General features: G+C 54.3%; 1 protein-coding gene across 1 annotated transcript in view; it reads left to right on the plus strand.

The window, feature by feature from the left end:
• Positions 1-14,176, plus strand: part of HDAC7 (histone deacetylase 7) — a 47,329-nt gene that overhangs the window by 755 nt on the left and 32,398 nt on the right. The gene's annotated exons all lie outside the window — the stretch shown is intronic.

The following is a 14,176-nucleotide window of genomic DNA, read 5'->3' on the forward strand; positions in this document are numbered from 1 at the left end:
CTATTTTTGACAGTGTGTTTGGGAAGAGATCTTGTTTTCCAGACTTCATTTAAATTCCTTTAACTTTTTCAAACTATTGTTGAAGCTGTCTGATGCCAGCTTTGCTGGGCTTAGATGGATTTCCACCCAGGAGAGGATCAGGCACTGTGTGCTGGGGTTAGGGCATGGGCAGGAGCAGCATCCTGCACCTGAGGGATTTATGGCACAGGAGAAATGAGCCCGTCCTGGGGGCGAAAGGTGCTGGCCGTGGCTTTTGCTGTGTGCTGCGAGGTGGTTGAGGCTCTGTACGTGGGGTTGCTGGGGAGTGAGTGTTGTGTACCAAGTTCACATCCTGCCTACACTGTGGGTAACGGTCACGTGCAGACGAGGCCTTTGTCCTGTGCCTGACTGCTTTTTTTAAAATTTATTTTTAGGTGCTCTCTGGCTTCCTCTTCCTCTTGTGCTGTACTGCACTCCCTCTTTCTAACTCCCTCTTCCAGGATTGCTTTTTGAACAATCAGTTCCTCCTTAAACCCATTTTTGCAGGCCTTTGTCTGCGCTTGGGAGCTGGCCCAGTTTAGCATTAGCAGCTGCTGGCTCCTTCTGGGTAAGCAAGAACAAATAAAGGTTTACGCTGAATGAATCATTTGAGCCTTATCTGTCTTTCAAATTCGGGACAGCTGTACAACTGCTGTGTGGAGTCTGCCTGGAGGGCACAGAGGCTCCTCGGCGAAGAACTTCTCTTGCCAGTGGCCAGGGCTTAATGGGTTTGTTGCTGATCCGTGCGCTGCCTGGGTGAATTCTGCGTGCCTCTCCAAGCTTTATCCCACGCTCGGTTATGAAGCACAACTCTGGAATAACTCCCTTTCCTTGAAGACTTGCTCCATGCCGGCTTTGCTATAGGCTCCTGCGAAAATTTGCCCTTTGGGATGCTTTGAGTGGTTTGATCACCCCGTGAAAATGCGGATGCTGGCTGCTCGTGTGGTGGGACCCACGTAGTGTATAAGCTTTGAAGATGGACGGTGCGTGGTTCGTGGGGAGCGAACTGTTGGCATCCCCTTGGGCTCTCCACTTAAGCAAAGGGACACGGCAGAGTGTCAACACTGCAGGAACTTGTGGCTTCGCTGGTTTAGGAGGCAGGATTTGTAGATAAGCAGTGTTAGTTGGTTTAATAACAGAAATGTGGGAGAAGGGAGGGGAGCAGCAGATAAGCCTTGGGCTCGTGCCTGAAAAGTTTTAATCTGACACTAAGGTGGGGAGTTGCACCAGAGCTAATATTTTGCTGAGATGAACAGGACAGTTTTTTCACCCTTTCCCCCCTCCTCCTGCTGTCCCATCTTCTGGCACTCTAGATTAGACTTGGTTTATCTTCTTTAAGAGAGGCACCCTGTCTAACCGTAATGAAGGTCTCGTCAACAGATCTGACGTTGTTTAGGGGTTTGGAGGAAGTGCCGGCACGTGGTGAGCCTTGCCCGCCCTCCTGCAGCCTAGTCCTTCTCCCAGCTCGTGTCCTCCCGTCGTCAGAGCTCATCAGAAGAAGAAGCAGGCTTAGACATGTGACACAGTGGTGGCAAACTCCTTGTAGCTTCTTGCAATTTCCCTTTTTTTTTTTTTAATTCTTCAGAGAATATGTGCTGCAGAGCCTGCCCATCTCTGCACCCTCCACAGACGCTGCAGAGTGGTTTGGCTCTGCAGCTGGATAAAGCATTTGCCTGTTGCGATGCTGGGAGCCACCGCACTCTTGCAAACTGGAGCTGTTGGTGGAGGTTCCTTCGTGTGTTTGTAACCTGCCTTCCCAGTTTGTCTCATCCCATGCCCAAGGCCGTGTGTTGACACCAAGAGAGAGACGTGGTGGCTTGGTGGCTTTGGTCCTGCAAGGCATTGAAGACATGTTTGCGAGACAGAAGTTCATCCTTTCCAGTGGGCCAGGCCTTGGAAGGTGAAGATGGCTCTGCCCTTTGCATGGTACCAGTTGCACACCTTACTGTTGACTTGATAAGAAGAATTAGGAGATTAAAGCAGACCTTGGCTCCTGAGTGCAAGGGCTCTTGGCACTTCGACTCCTCTGTAGAAGATCTGTAGGCTGTCCTGGCTGCTCAGAGCCGGGCTTGTAGCCCCAGCAGAGTGTATTGAGGTGTACAGAGGATTGTGGGTTGTCAGCAAGGTCTCCTGCCTTGGCGGTGACTTCCCTAGCGCTCCTTGGAGCTGGGCTTACTCTGAAGCAGTGATGGCCAAGGCTCTTGGGATGCTTGGAAGGTGATTTTAGGACTAAGGTAAGGTCCTGGGTGAGGAACCAAACAGGTGCTTGTAACAGTGGTGGCAGAATAAGGTTGCATCATGGCAGAAACTGTTTCCTTAGTTCCACGAGTTCTTTCCTGCAAACCCCGATGGATAAACTGCATCCCTTTCTTCTCCGGAGCTTGGAGGCAGCCGGCTGTGCTTGTGACCTGGCCTGGGAGCTCAAGTAGAGTGGGGAGATGCAGGGCTGCGTATCTTGGGTTGGGGAGAATAACCCAGAGACCCTTTCCACCTTAAATACAGAATTTCGGAGAGGGTCTGCAGGACGCTGAGATGGGACAGCCATGGTGTGCATGGTGAGCTTGGCTATTATCTGTATCTTTGTCTGGCATGGAGGTGGCACATCAAGCTCGGTCATCAGCAGGAGGCTCTTCTTCCATGCTTCGGTTTCCAGCATGGGATGGGTGGACCCAGGGACTTGGTGGGAGAGGGGTCTTGAAAGGGGGGTAGGGAGGCAAACCTCGCTATTGCGACCACAAAGACTGGCTCCCGAGACATGGGGCGGTCTTGCTCTGAGCCTGAAGAGCTACAGCCTGGAGGAGGAGAGCACAAAGGTGGCACGTGGTGCTAGAGAGGGGAAAGCCAGGGCAGGGGGACACAGCAGCACCGACTCCTCAGCCAACGCAGTTTCTTTTTAAAACTGAATTTTCTCAGCCTTTCTGAAAGCTTCATGTGCATTAGGCTGGCTCTGTAACCTGCCCGTCAGGCCCGGGCTGGGGCAGTTTGGGGCCAAACCCTTGGACCCATTGCACGGAGGATTTCTGAGGGATACCCCCAGCTAGCCACCACGAGCCTGTATCGATTACCGCTTAACTTCTGGTCTCCCTGCCCGTGTCGGGCGGACTCTTGAGTGCCCCAGTGCGGGGGTAAGCAAACAGGGCTTGTACAACCCTTACAAAGCCAGGGCTGGAACCTGCTTTTCTAGTATGACAGACCAGGTCTCAGCCACTCTGCCTCTTTAAAGCAAGTGTACTCAGAGAGGGTTTGGCTTTTCTGCCTGTAACTAATTTTTTAGCCATTAGGTAGACGGGGTAAAAGTCCCTGCTGGATTTGTCCAAGCAGCTCATTGCGAAGCCATTGGAGGTTGGTTGCGTTGCGACGCCTTGACTTGTGCGGCGGGTCCGTCCCTGGCCATGCACCGGGTGCTGAATGGGCGTGCGTGGGTGCTGAATCCCCCCCTTTCTCATCAGCTGGATGCTCCATAAAGGGAGCAGGAATAATTCACCTGGATTAAATCACAAGTCTTCTCACTCCTTCCATCTTCAAGGCTCTGCCGTCACAAACAGCTGCTTACTGGAGTAGGTAAGTGGAGGCAGCGCGGTCCTGCCAAGCCCTCGTGTCCACAAATGACTAAATCCTGCCTGAAAAGTCAAAGTATGAAAACATTATTTTTTGGTTTTGGCTGAGCCTCGTGGATTGCTGGGATCGAGCCATCTTGGCTGCCTGGCGGGATAGCAGAGCCGCCCCTCTGGATGCTGGCTGGGGCTCTGCCCACCTTGCAGCTGGCGGAGGAGGGTGGAGGAAGGCTGGTGCGGACGTGTCGGGGGGCAGGCGGGGGCCTGGGGTGCGGGGAGGTGCCTGGGGGCTGCTGCTGCCCCAGTGGCGCTCGGACCAGCCGATCTGCTAGAGCGCTCTTGCAAAAATGATTGTGCCCATTGGCAAAGTGTGTTGGCAAGAGGGCTGGAGGGCGGTGCTGTGGCTGCAAGCCCTCGCAGTTCATAAATAACTGTGGGGGCTGGAGAGCCGGGCCGGTGTCTCGTAGAGGAGCTGTTGTGCCAGCCCCTGTGCAAATGCAGCACCTTGCCTGCGTTCTTTGGCTTTTAAGCTGGCTTTTCTCTCCTGTGAGCTTCCACGGCGGGGGCCTGTGTGCAGCTGGGGTTTCTGTGTGCTGCCCTCATTTGCTCGCAGCTCCAGCATCCCGTGTTGGGACAGTGGCCGGTCATCGCCTGCTTGCAGGCAGCCCTGCCTGCCTGGAGCTGGGTCAGGAGCCTTGTTGAACCGTGTGGTGGGACCATCATCCTGTCACAACCTGGCTGATTGACTCTGCTGTCAGTTCATAGGGAATAGGTGGATATGAGACGCGAGACGCTAATGTTTAATAGGGCACTGGTCTGGGAAAGGAGAGCTTTGAGCAGCTCGGTGCTGAAGACTCTTTGTGCATTTTGGTGTCTGTTTAGTATATGCTGGAGCAGGAGCCTAAGAGGGTGGAGAGCAGTCTAGTAGTAGCCCATTCTAACTAGGTGTCCTAGAGCGCTCCTGGGAGTGTAGGTCTTGCTGCCCGAAACATCCAACACGTCTCACCTCTGCAGTATATCCTCCTGTGAGAGCAGGTGCCTACAAACTCAGCGGTGCTGCTGAAAGACCCCTGGCTCTGGGCCCTGGCCCAGCAGCGACCACTTCCTTCTCTAAACAGCACAGCAGCTTGTGGCTTGCTTGGTCTGATTGCATCTGTGGTGCGCTTTGAACGCAAGCAGTGATGGACCGGGCAATGCAGAAGCCACTGCGCATCCCTGCCCTTGCTCTGCTTCCTGTGCTCCCATCTCCAGCTCCCCAGGCTTTCCCAAGTGTACTCCTCCTCTTCTCCACCCAGAACAGCCCTTGCAATACTTGGTTTCCCAGTTGGCTAGCAGAGATAACATAAAATGGATATCTGCTCTCCTCCTCCATAAGCTCCAGCCCTTAGAGATGGTGCATGGGTCCAGCTGCCTCGACAAGTGAGACTTGGGACCCACAGGAGCTCAGCACGAGCCTGGACTCCTGCTGTCTGGCTAGGGCTGTAGGGACAAAGCTGAGGAACCTATGGTATGGGAGGCGAGAAATCGTGATGGGGAGAGGAGGCAGGGTGCTAGGGAGGTGGCAGTAGCAAGGGGATGTCCAACCCCCATCTCCCAGTGAAGAGGTAGGTGATGTGTTGTTTGCTTTAACACAACTGACTTGCTCATAGCATGATCTGATGTGATGCATAACTGGGGGACACACGTGGTTTTTCAAACCTCTTTAACTCGGCCAAGTTTATAATCAAACTTTGCTTCAGAAGAGGTTGGGAGCCATGCTCTGGGTTGTCCATTTGCTATCTGGTCAGAGATGGTGGTGGGAAGGGACCGTCCCTTTGCGTCTCATCTTCCTTGCCTGCTCCACAGGCCTGGCTTGCAGGGGCTCGCGCAGCAGCCTGTGGGCAGTCTGGGATTGCTGCTGGGGCAGATAGAGGTAGAACTTGGCTTCCAAGGCTTTATCTGCTTGGTCTGGGTCAAGCAGAGCAGCAGCAGGCCTGTGATGCTACACTGGACGTTTGTCTGCTCCCAATGGCTCTTGGTGTCCGTTCCCTGCCTCCACAAAAGAAGCCCTCCTCCAAAGAGCAACCTCCATCACCGCTTGCAGGACCTGACACTTCTGAAAGACTCTGCAGTGTCTGGATGGAGATAAGGGTAGGGTTTAAGGCCAAAAATTAGGAGAATTTCCTGCTGCTAGAGATGGAGCCTGGATAATGCTGATTTAGGGCTTTGACTCCCATCTGTAGCCTCTCCAGGCTCCCAGGGGAAGCTGACCTGATTCCCAGCTTGCTGGGATCTCCCAGCTCACGCCTACCGGCAGGGTCAGTGCCTCACTGGATCTGTAGGCAGTCTGTGCATATGGATCCCCGGTTCTCAGTCTGTCTTCCGCATTCATGGCAGCGTGATTCCCAGGTACACGGAGCTGCTGACATGCCGCATCCTCCTGTGGTAGGACAGAGCCTGGTAGCCGAGACACCCCTTCTGCGTGGCCAGGCTCAGTGGTGAGACGCTGGTATGCAAGATGTAAACTCAATACCAAAGTTTAGATTACAGCCCTGTGAAAAACATCAGCTCCCCTAAATGGAGCCCAGATGGTGGCGGAAGCTGTGCAACGCATCGAAGCCGAGGGCCAGGAATTGCAGGAACTGTGTGAGCAAAGGGACCGGGGCAGTGGGGGAGGGAGAGGAAGGGAGGTAGGGTTACAACTCCTGTAGGCTGCAGCGCGGGCTGTTGGCCACCGCCGTCTGCATCAAGGGTCAATTCCTAAACCAGGCTGGTTAATCTACCTCACCCCCTTAAAAACAACTTCAGATGACGAATGTCTCCCAAGTTGCATCACTGTAAATGCAGCATTTCCAAAGCTGAGGTTTCCCACAGCCCGTGACAGCTGAACTTGCGGGCGTAAGAGGCCAAGGGCTCTTGGGCAAATTAGAGGAGTCCAGGTAGATCTGAGGCAATGAATACACAAGCAGTGTTTGCTCAGGAGCTCTGCCAGAAGAGGAGTTTCCCAGCTTCCCTGTTTCGGCAGGTTCAGAGCCACTGAGCCCAGGGAGAGGGTCGAGTGTGCGCAGGGGGAGCCTGAAGACGGAGCCGTGTTCTGGGTAAGATGAGCGCTGACGCGTGCCCCAGCAGCTGGGCGATTGCATGGGCGAGCGCAGGCTACGGGGAGGCTGACCGTGACTCAATATCCTGGTGTTGTGAAAAAACCAAACGTCCCGGGGCACTGCCGAGGGGGCTGTCTGGGAGGCTCGGAGCCATCCTTCCCCCCACTGTGCTGCAGGAGCCTCTGCCACAGCTTGTTCTGGGTGTTTTGGAAAGTTGTGGAGCGCTTGAGAAGTGCCAGAGGGACCACAGAGCACGTGTGGTAGGGCTGGACCCTGTGAAGCCAAGCAGTGCCAGTGCATGCCCAGGAGACTCCAAATGATGCTGCGGTGATGTGAGAGCAAGTTATTCCCTTCCCAGGACAGGTGATGGCCTTGGACTGCAGCAGGCAGACCTTGGCCCGGACAGGTCCAGTGGTGAGGACGTGCTGGGAGGTTTCTCCGGGGGGTTTGGCCACATCAGATGAAGGTTAGGAACGATTGAGTTAATTGTCCCCTCTGTGAACTGGAGGTGATGAAGAGATGAGGCATTTACATAGAAATGGGGCTCTTCCTGAGATTGTTCTGTCAAGAGAAGTTGTGGGGAGACCCCAAACGCGTCCAGATGGGATCAGCGCTCCTCTGTTAAGATCCCACCATCCCTCCTTCCTCCCTGCTCTGCCCTTCCCATGTCTCACTCCCTTCCTCTCCTTGTAAAAGCTGCTGCATTTTCCAGTGCCACCTGCTTGGGTGGTAAAAAGGGGACTGGGGCTGAGCTGGGGAGAGGGCAGGAGGGATGGAGAGGAGCAGGAGCGTTCCTGCAGGCCCCAACACTGCTGATAGCAGCCGGGGAGCCGAGGCCGGCGTGGGTACCAAGCCGCGGGACCTGCGGGTAAGCTCACCCATGCGGCGTTTGCCTTGGAGGAAGGCCCACATCCCTCGAGATAAGTGTGTGCAGGAGCAACACACCCCTCCCCTCGGAGATAAGTTTGTGTGCAGACACAGCCCGGAGATAAACACCCAGGAAGGCAAACATCCAAGTCATACACCTGTACGGACACGGAGCACCTGCAAACACCCGCCTCATGGCTGTGCCTGTCCTGCCGGGGTGGTACAGCTGAGCCAGGCGGGTGTTCGGCGCTTGCCGGACCAGCACCAGACCTGGTTTTGCGCTAGAAAATCACGCGTAGGGCTGTGACGTGCCCCAAAATCTGGGGGTGCTCAGGGAGAGAGAACAGGCGGAGTTTGGTGTCGTCTGCAGGTTGAGTTGGCTGCAGCTTTCAAAGATGCTCGGAGCATCTTTCTGCTCAGACCCCAAAGTGCTGTTACACCCCAGGGTTTTGCGTGCCTGGAGGATGCTGTCATCTTTAGGCTATGAGTTCAGTGTTCCAGTAGCTCTCGGGTAGCCTCCATGCGCAACACGGAGCCTTAAAAAGTTCCTTTAAATTGCGGGAAGGGTCTTTGTTAAACTCCTCGTGTCTCAGAGAAGTGAAATTGGCACAAATGAAACCGTCACTGGCGCAGCCTCACCGCTGTGGGAATGCTTCGCAGGGGATTTCACCACACGTTTCAGGGACCCTGCTTTCTGGCTCCTGTAAAGGGAGCTGAACCGGTTGTCTGGGCTTCACTTAGATTCGGGGAAGAGCAGATCCGCGCAGCTGACAGAGCTGCCGCTCGCTTCTTGGGAGCAGCACGTGGGATGGGTTTAACTCCCTGAGTTTTAGGTGTCTGCAGTGATGGCATTTACATCTGAGCCTGAACCACATGTTGCCGCACTCCGGACAGGCGGAAGAGCTGCTGGGGCAGACAAACCGCACCGTTTTAGGATGTCCATGACGGGATTATTGCTGGTGTCTCTGCAGCCAGCTCAGACGTCTGCGCTTGAAATGTCGACTCTGGCAGATGAATCACAGCTGTAGCTGGTGGATTTGGATCTTACCCCGAAGTCAGACTCCAGAGTTTTATTTTTCAGGACTGACTGGGAAATAGTGAGGGGACCGTCACGTATATCCCGGATGAGATAAGGGCGCTGGGGAGTTCTTGTGGTGGTCAGCCCTGCGTGTGCTGTCTGCAGACACCTCCCAGCATATCCTGCAGAGGCCGTTTCTGCCCCCGCCCAGCTTGCCATGCTAATTGAGGGGCTCTTGAGACATGCTTTGGCACTTCGGTGGCACCATGTGGTTACTCTGATTAAAATAAATACCAGTAGTGGGTTGTAACCAAGCAGGGGGTGGTGGTTGTGTCTCATCTGTCACTGAGAGAGCTTGCTGCAATGCACCCCCAGTTCTGGGGCAAGCAGCAACCTGAGGAACCCTGTACTGACAGGTAGGAGCCTTGCAGAGAGTCGGGGAGCTAGACATCAGCTCTGTGCTTCTTGTTATCTTGGTAAATACTGCAGGTGAATGTTAACCTTCTTCCTCCGGAGGATAAATTAGTCTTTAGACTTTGAAGACTAGGGGCACTGTATTGGTGGTCTGTAGCTGCAAAGTGCTCCTGATGTGGATACAACCGAGCAGTAAAGATGTGCCTGCAGCTCGTCTCTACCGGGCATCCTTTGCCCTCTGTCTCCCTACGCGTGCGGGACTGTGTGTACTTTTTGCTGGTTTTGCTGGCAGAGGTTTATTTGTCATGGATCAACAGCATCCATATCCATGAGCAGGAACTGAGCTGTCAGGAGAGAGATGATGCTGGTCCCGCTCAGGCAATGCCATGGTGGCTGTGCTCCGAGTCCTCAAAAATAACTGGACAGGGTTGAAGGCTCCACCGAGTCTGTGTTTCTTGAGTGATGCCAAGAAGCATCAAGTAGGAGTAAGGAGATGTCATCGCCTCTGTAGCTCGTGACTCTTGAGTGGTCTTAATGCTGTGGCCAGCACTGTGCTGTCGACTTCAGAAAGGGCAGTGACTCAATGGAAAAGGCTCAAAACTACAAAAATGTAGGATCTGCCTTGCAGGGAGAGATGATGATGAAGCTCAGGTTGATTATCTCAGCAAAGGAGACTCGAGGCATCAGCTCCTTTGGCTGATGGACCAAAACAATGACCTGTTGGAGGCAGGGGTTAGCTTGCGGTTTCTGTGTTGGCCCTGTCCATCTTCGGTGAACAATCCTAGCAATGCCGCATCTGATCTCTTCTCGCGTCAAATCACAGCAGGAGGGAGTCCTTGGGGAAATGTCTGGAGTCTGCTCCTTCCCTGGCCAAAGATCTACAAGTCTTGTTTGCAGTTCCTGTCAGTTTTATTGGCTGCCTTCTTTGTTTGTGTTTTGAGGTGTGGATTTGTAACAGTGGTGATGACGAACCCTTGAAAGATCTGTCAAGATCAAGGAACTGGGAGGATTTTTTTTTTTTTTCCCTTGGTGGGACCTTGCTGTCAGGTTGTGATGTCTTGTTGGGTCTAGCTTACTCATGAGTAACTGTGCTGGTTGGGTGGAGGTTCACTCTCTCTTCTGCAGGAGCCCAGACTGGATGATAGCCTGTGACGGCGATGGGAACAAGTGATAGCGCTTGGCTGCTTCCCTGCTGGAGAGGTTGGGAAGCTGGCGCGGAGAGGCCGTTTCACACCATGCGGACGTGTCTGGGACAATGTGCCAAGCGAGCAAAGAAGGTGGAGGGTGTGTCTGAGGAGAAGCCTGGGAGGGGTGCAGGGTGTAGGATGGGGTGCTGGCACATCTGGAGGTGGGACAGAGAAACTTGCGGAAGGATTTGTGGGTTAGGCCTGGTCTGAGCTTGGGTGTGTGCTGTATCTGCACAAATCTGCATGTCCTCCCTTCTGCTGTCTTATCTTCTGGCTCAGTGGGGGAGGCCTCCCAACAGTGCTGCCTGCTAGAGGAGATCCTTGCAAAACCCCGCAGCTTTCCCCTCTGTCCACGTGGCTTCCTTGTTCATCTCTTCGCAGCAGCTCTTGCGCATTCCTGACCCTGGAATGAGAGATGAGACTTTGCCAGAGCTCACCCACCTACCCACCAGTCTGATACTGATAGCCCAGTTCAGAAGAGAGGTTCCCAGTTGCACGCCGCTGGTTGCTTTTCTGATGTACTTAGCATTAGCATACAGATTTCCCGGTTGGAGAGATAGGGATACCCCAAATAAAGATCTCTCAGCAGGCTCTGGGATGAGCAAAGCTCTGTAAGTGGCATCTCACTACAAAACCTGGTGGTTTTATTTTGTCAGAATATCTAAATTAATGGCAGAAAGGCTATGACTTAGGTGACTGTGAGGCAAGGGTTTGGTCACGGGTGAATAGTTTCCAGCAGATTTGTGTTTTAGGAAGCCATTTGACATGTCGTCTTCAAGAGTCTTAATTGAAGAGTGTGCTGAAATTGCCGTGGCTGACATGGGAAGCAGGAGACCTGGGTGAGAGCAGCGAGTGGCACCGCACAGTGCGTACAGTCACGAGCAGGAAACGGTGGTGCCTTAGTGAGAGGTGGTGTTTGCCGCTCCTCCGTGTCTAGAAATTCTTATTTCACTGAATAAGGAAAGGGTTAGGAACTTTATGGCTGGGAATAGAAATCACAACCCAAAGGTCTGCCTGGGAGTTGTGGCTTTCATGCAGAAAAAAAGAGCTCTACGAGGCACAGACTAAGAAGGGAGTTGGATTTGGGGCTGGGGTTGGTGGATTTAAGCCTGGAGCAGGGCAGGGGGGTTGCAGGAAGGGTTTGTGCAGCTCAGGGCTGTCTGTGCCGCTGGATGCACCCACTCCTGGGTCAGGCTTCAGCTCTGGCAGGGCTTTGCTGAAAGGGGAGGCCAAACAGCTGGGAGAGGAGGTGAAGCTGGCAGAAATGAGGCCTGCAGGAGCTGATTTATCTGGGAAGATTAAAATACTTTTTATCTAGCTGAAATCATGGCCTCCGTCTAGGCTGTGCAAGGCAGGGGCTGTGCTTGCTCGCTGTTAGCTCCAGACCCCTGCCGCTCGCTGTAGGAGAGTCTCCTGCTGCAGCTCTGCCAAATCAGGAATTTACCCAGGCATTGCTCCATGTCTGTCTGCAGCAGAGCCGGGGATCGGTAAAAGCAGCCGCAGCACCTCCGGAGCCAGTCCCTCCTTCCCTTTTGGGTGCTTGCTGACCCACATGTGCAGGCTTGCCGGAGCCGAGCGAGCTGGCGGCTCCCTGAGCCTGTCCCTTGGCTCCCAGCTTGCCATTTTTTTTTTCTCCAGCAGCAGCTACATGCCCTTTCCACAGCCCACACAGTTTTTCTTGGGTTGCAGGAGCCCTGGCAGCAGGATATCAGAGCAGACTTCCCTGCCAGGGCTCTGAGGGTAGATAGACCAGCTTTTCTCCTTCCCTTATCACCTTAAGCTTCGGGAGCGGGGAAGCTGCTGCACAGCTGCCGAGCCGTGGAAGAGCTTTTTGGTTTTGGCAGCAAAGGAGAACATCAAGAGTTGTGATGGCTGCAGAGAGACCACCTAAGAGAGCATAGGAGGTTGGCAGCAAACACGGCTGAGCAAAGAAATGGCAGCTGATGTTGAAACTCCTGGAAAGGGAAGAGTTGTTGCTGTACCGGGGGGGGAAATAATATGGAAGCATGGGAATGGCTTGCCACTAGATGGAGCGAATGGTCTTACGGGGATTTATCTTCAGCCTCTGGCAAGTTCAGTCCGGGACCTTTGCTGTGGGAATAGGTCCCTTCTTCCTCAAACTGCTGGACTTGACTTTGGGGAGCTGAGTTGAGCTGGCCATCAGCATCTCCTCCAGCACTGCTGAGGTGTGTGTGGCGCGGTGGCCTGGGCTGTCACCGCCCGTTGGATGTAGAGCGGAAGAGTTACCTCCAGATATTGCGGGCACAGAAATTGAATCCTTGAGCTCTCGAAGCCCATGTCCTTCAGCAGAAGCAAAGTTTGGGACTCTTTGGGGTGAGAGTTTCCATGTGTGAGTATGGAAGATGCAAGAGTCATGCAGTGAAAGGACATCTTTTCCAGCCTTGATGGAGGGAGCAGTGGAGCTGGTCCTCCTGGGGCTTTGGGTAGGGGCAGTAGTCTTTTGGGAAACCACCTGTGCAAGAGCTGGAAATATTGCCGTCGTGATGTGTGTGGATTTGCAGCGGGACCTTGCAGAATAGCTAGGCACTGATCTCTAGAGCTGCAGTGCTGGCTCCGCTGGCCCCACGGCCATCCCTGGGGAGCTGATGACTTGCAGCAGGGGACCCCCATGTCCCCTCCTGTTCTCCCACCTCTTGCTGTTGGCAGAGGAGGCTGCAGACCCCGTCAGGAATGCAGGAATGACGCAGTGCTGCAAAAGGAGATCGATGTAGGAAAACCTCGGGCTCTCCCTCTCTGGTGCCGGCTGGGAGCATGAGGAATCCCTGCAGCAGCAGCTCCCTGGTGACGCAAGCGCCAGCGCAGCAGCCCCGTCGGGGTGAGATGCAGCGCTCTTCCCCCTGCCCGCGCACCAGGGGAGGAGTGAGCTACAGCAACAAAAATGCGCCCTTCCACTTGGGTGACTGCTCCCAGTTAGAGATGAAAACATTTGTTCCTGAAATTGGAGTCATTCCTGGGATTGCAACACCCAGGCTGTGTTTCCAATTAATCTGCTGAAGTCGTCATGCATTTCCAAGTGCATTGGCTCAGCAGAGAGAAATCTGGCATTGCCTTCGCACTGAAATGCCAGCTGAGATGCGCACAGTGTTAAATGAGGAGAGAATGGCCCTGGCAGGCTGGCCCACTGGCACCTGGCACAGGGTCGCGAAGGGGCGCCGGGCTGCTCCGGTAAGGCAGGGGGCATGTGGCAGAGGGCAGAGCAGCCTCCTCCTGGGAATGAAAACGCTTGAAATAGTTGTTGAATTACTGTCGGGTTTTTCCTGACTGGTTTCCTTCTGTTTCTGGGTGTGTGTTTTGTTTTGGGGAGAAGGGGAGGGGGGTGAAGTGAGTTATGCTTGCTCTATTCGCTGCGTCTGCAGGAGCGTATTTACAGCCTCGCTGCCTCAGCGGTGATGAGTGGGAGACATTTGCCGTGTGTTGGGGATGACGGTGTGACCTCTCAACCCCAGCCTTCTCCCAGGCCCTCCCGCGGGGTGCTGCTGCCCCCGGCGAGGTGGGTAAAGGCTGGAAGCCGGAGGCTGTTTTGTTTGGGAGTTGAGCGGTCCCTTAAGCAATGCCTGCAGCGCCGCATGTGGGTCAGCGTCTGGGCGCCTGTGGGGCGAGGGGCGAGCGCTGCTGGATGCGGCTCCTGCCTGCCGAGTCCGGAGCGTGGTGGCCTGCAGAGCCGGCTTGGTGTTGGATGGTAGGTCCTGGTGGTGCGTCTCCATGTTAGGCACCTCTCCAGGGAGCTGCTGGAAGGACAGACATGCCCTTGCCGATGGGTTTTTTTTTTTTTTCTCTCCTAGGGCTGCTTTTTTTCTCTCCTAGGGCTGCTTTTGCAGAAGCCAGGGTTCCCGCCTGGAGCTGGAAGTGACCCGACACATTCCTCTCATCTCCCGTGTGATTTCCTGAGAAACGAAATTGGATCTAGAGCCCAGTCCCAGCTGGGTGGGAGTGGTCCAGTGCGTTAGCACAAACACTCATGGAAAGGCCGAGCTTGCGTAGAAATCTTCCCTTTCCAAGAATGAGGTTCAGGCTGAG

This window comes from Pygoscelis adeliae, unplaced genomic scaffold (genome assembly GCF_000699105.1).
Source record: "Pygoscelis adeliae isolate BGI_AS28 unplaced genomic scaffold, ASM69910v1 Scaffold803, whole genome shotgun sequence".
Taxonomy (NCBI): Eukaryota; Metazoa; Chordata; class Aves; order Sphenisciformes; family Spheniscidae; genus Pygoscelis; species Pygoscelis adeliae.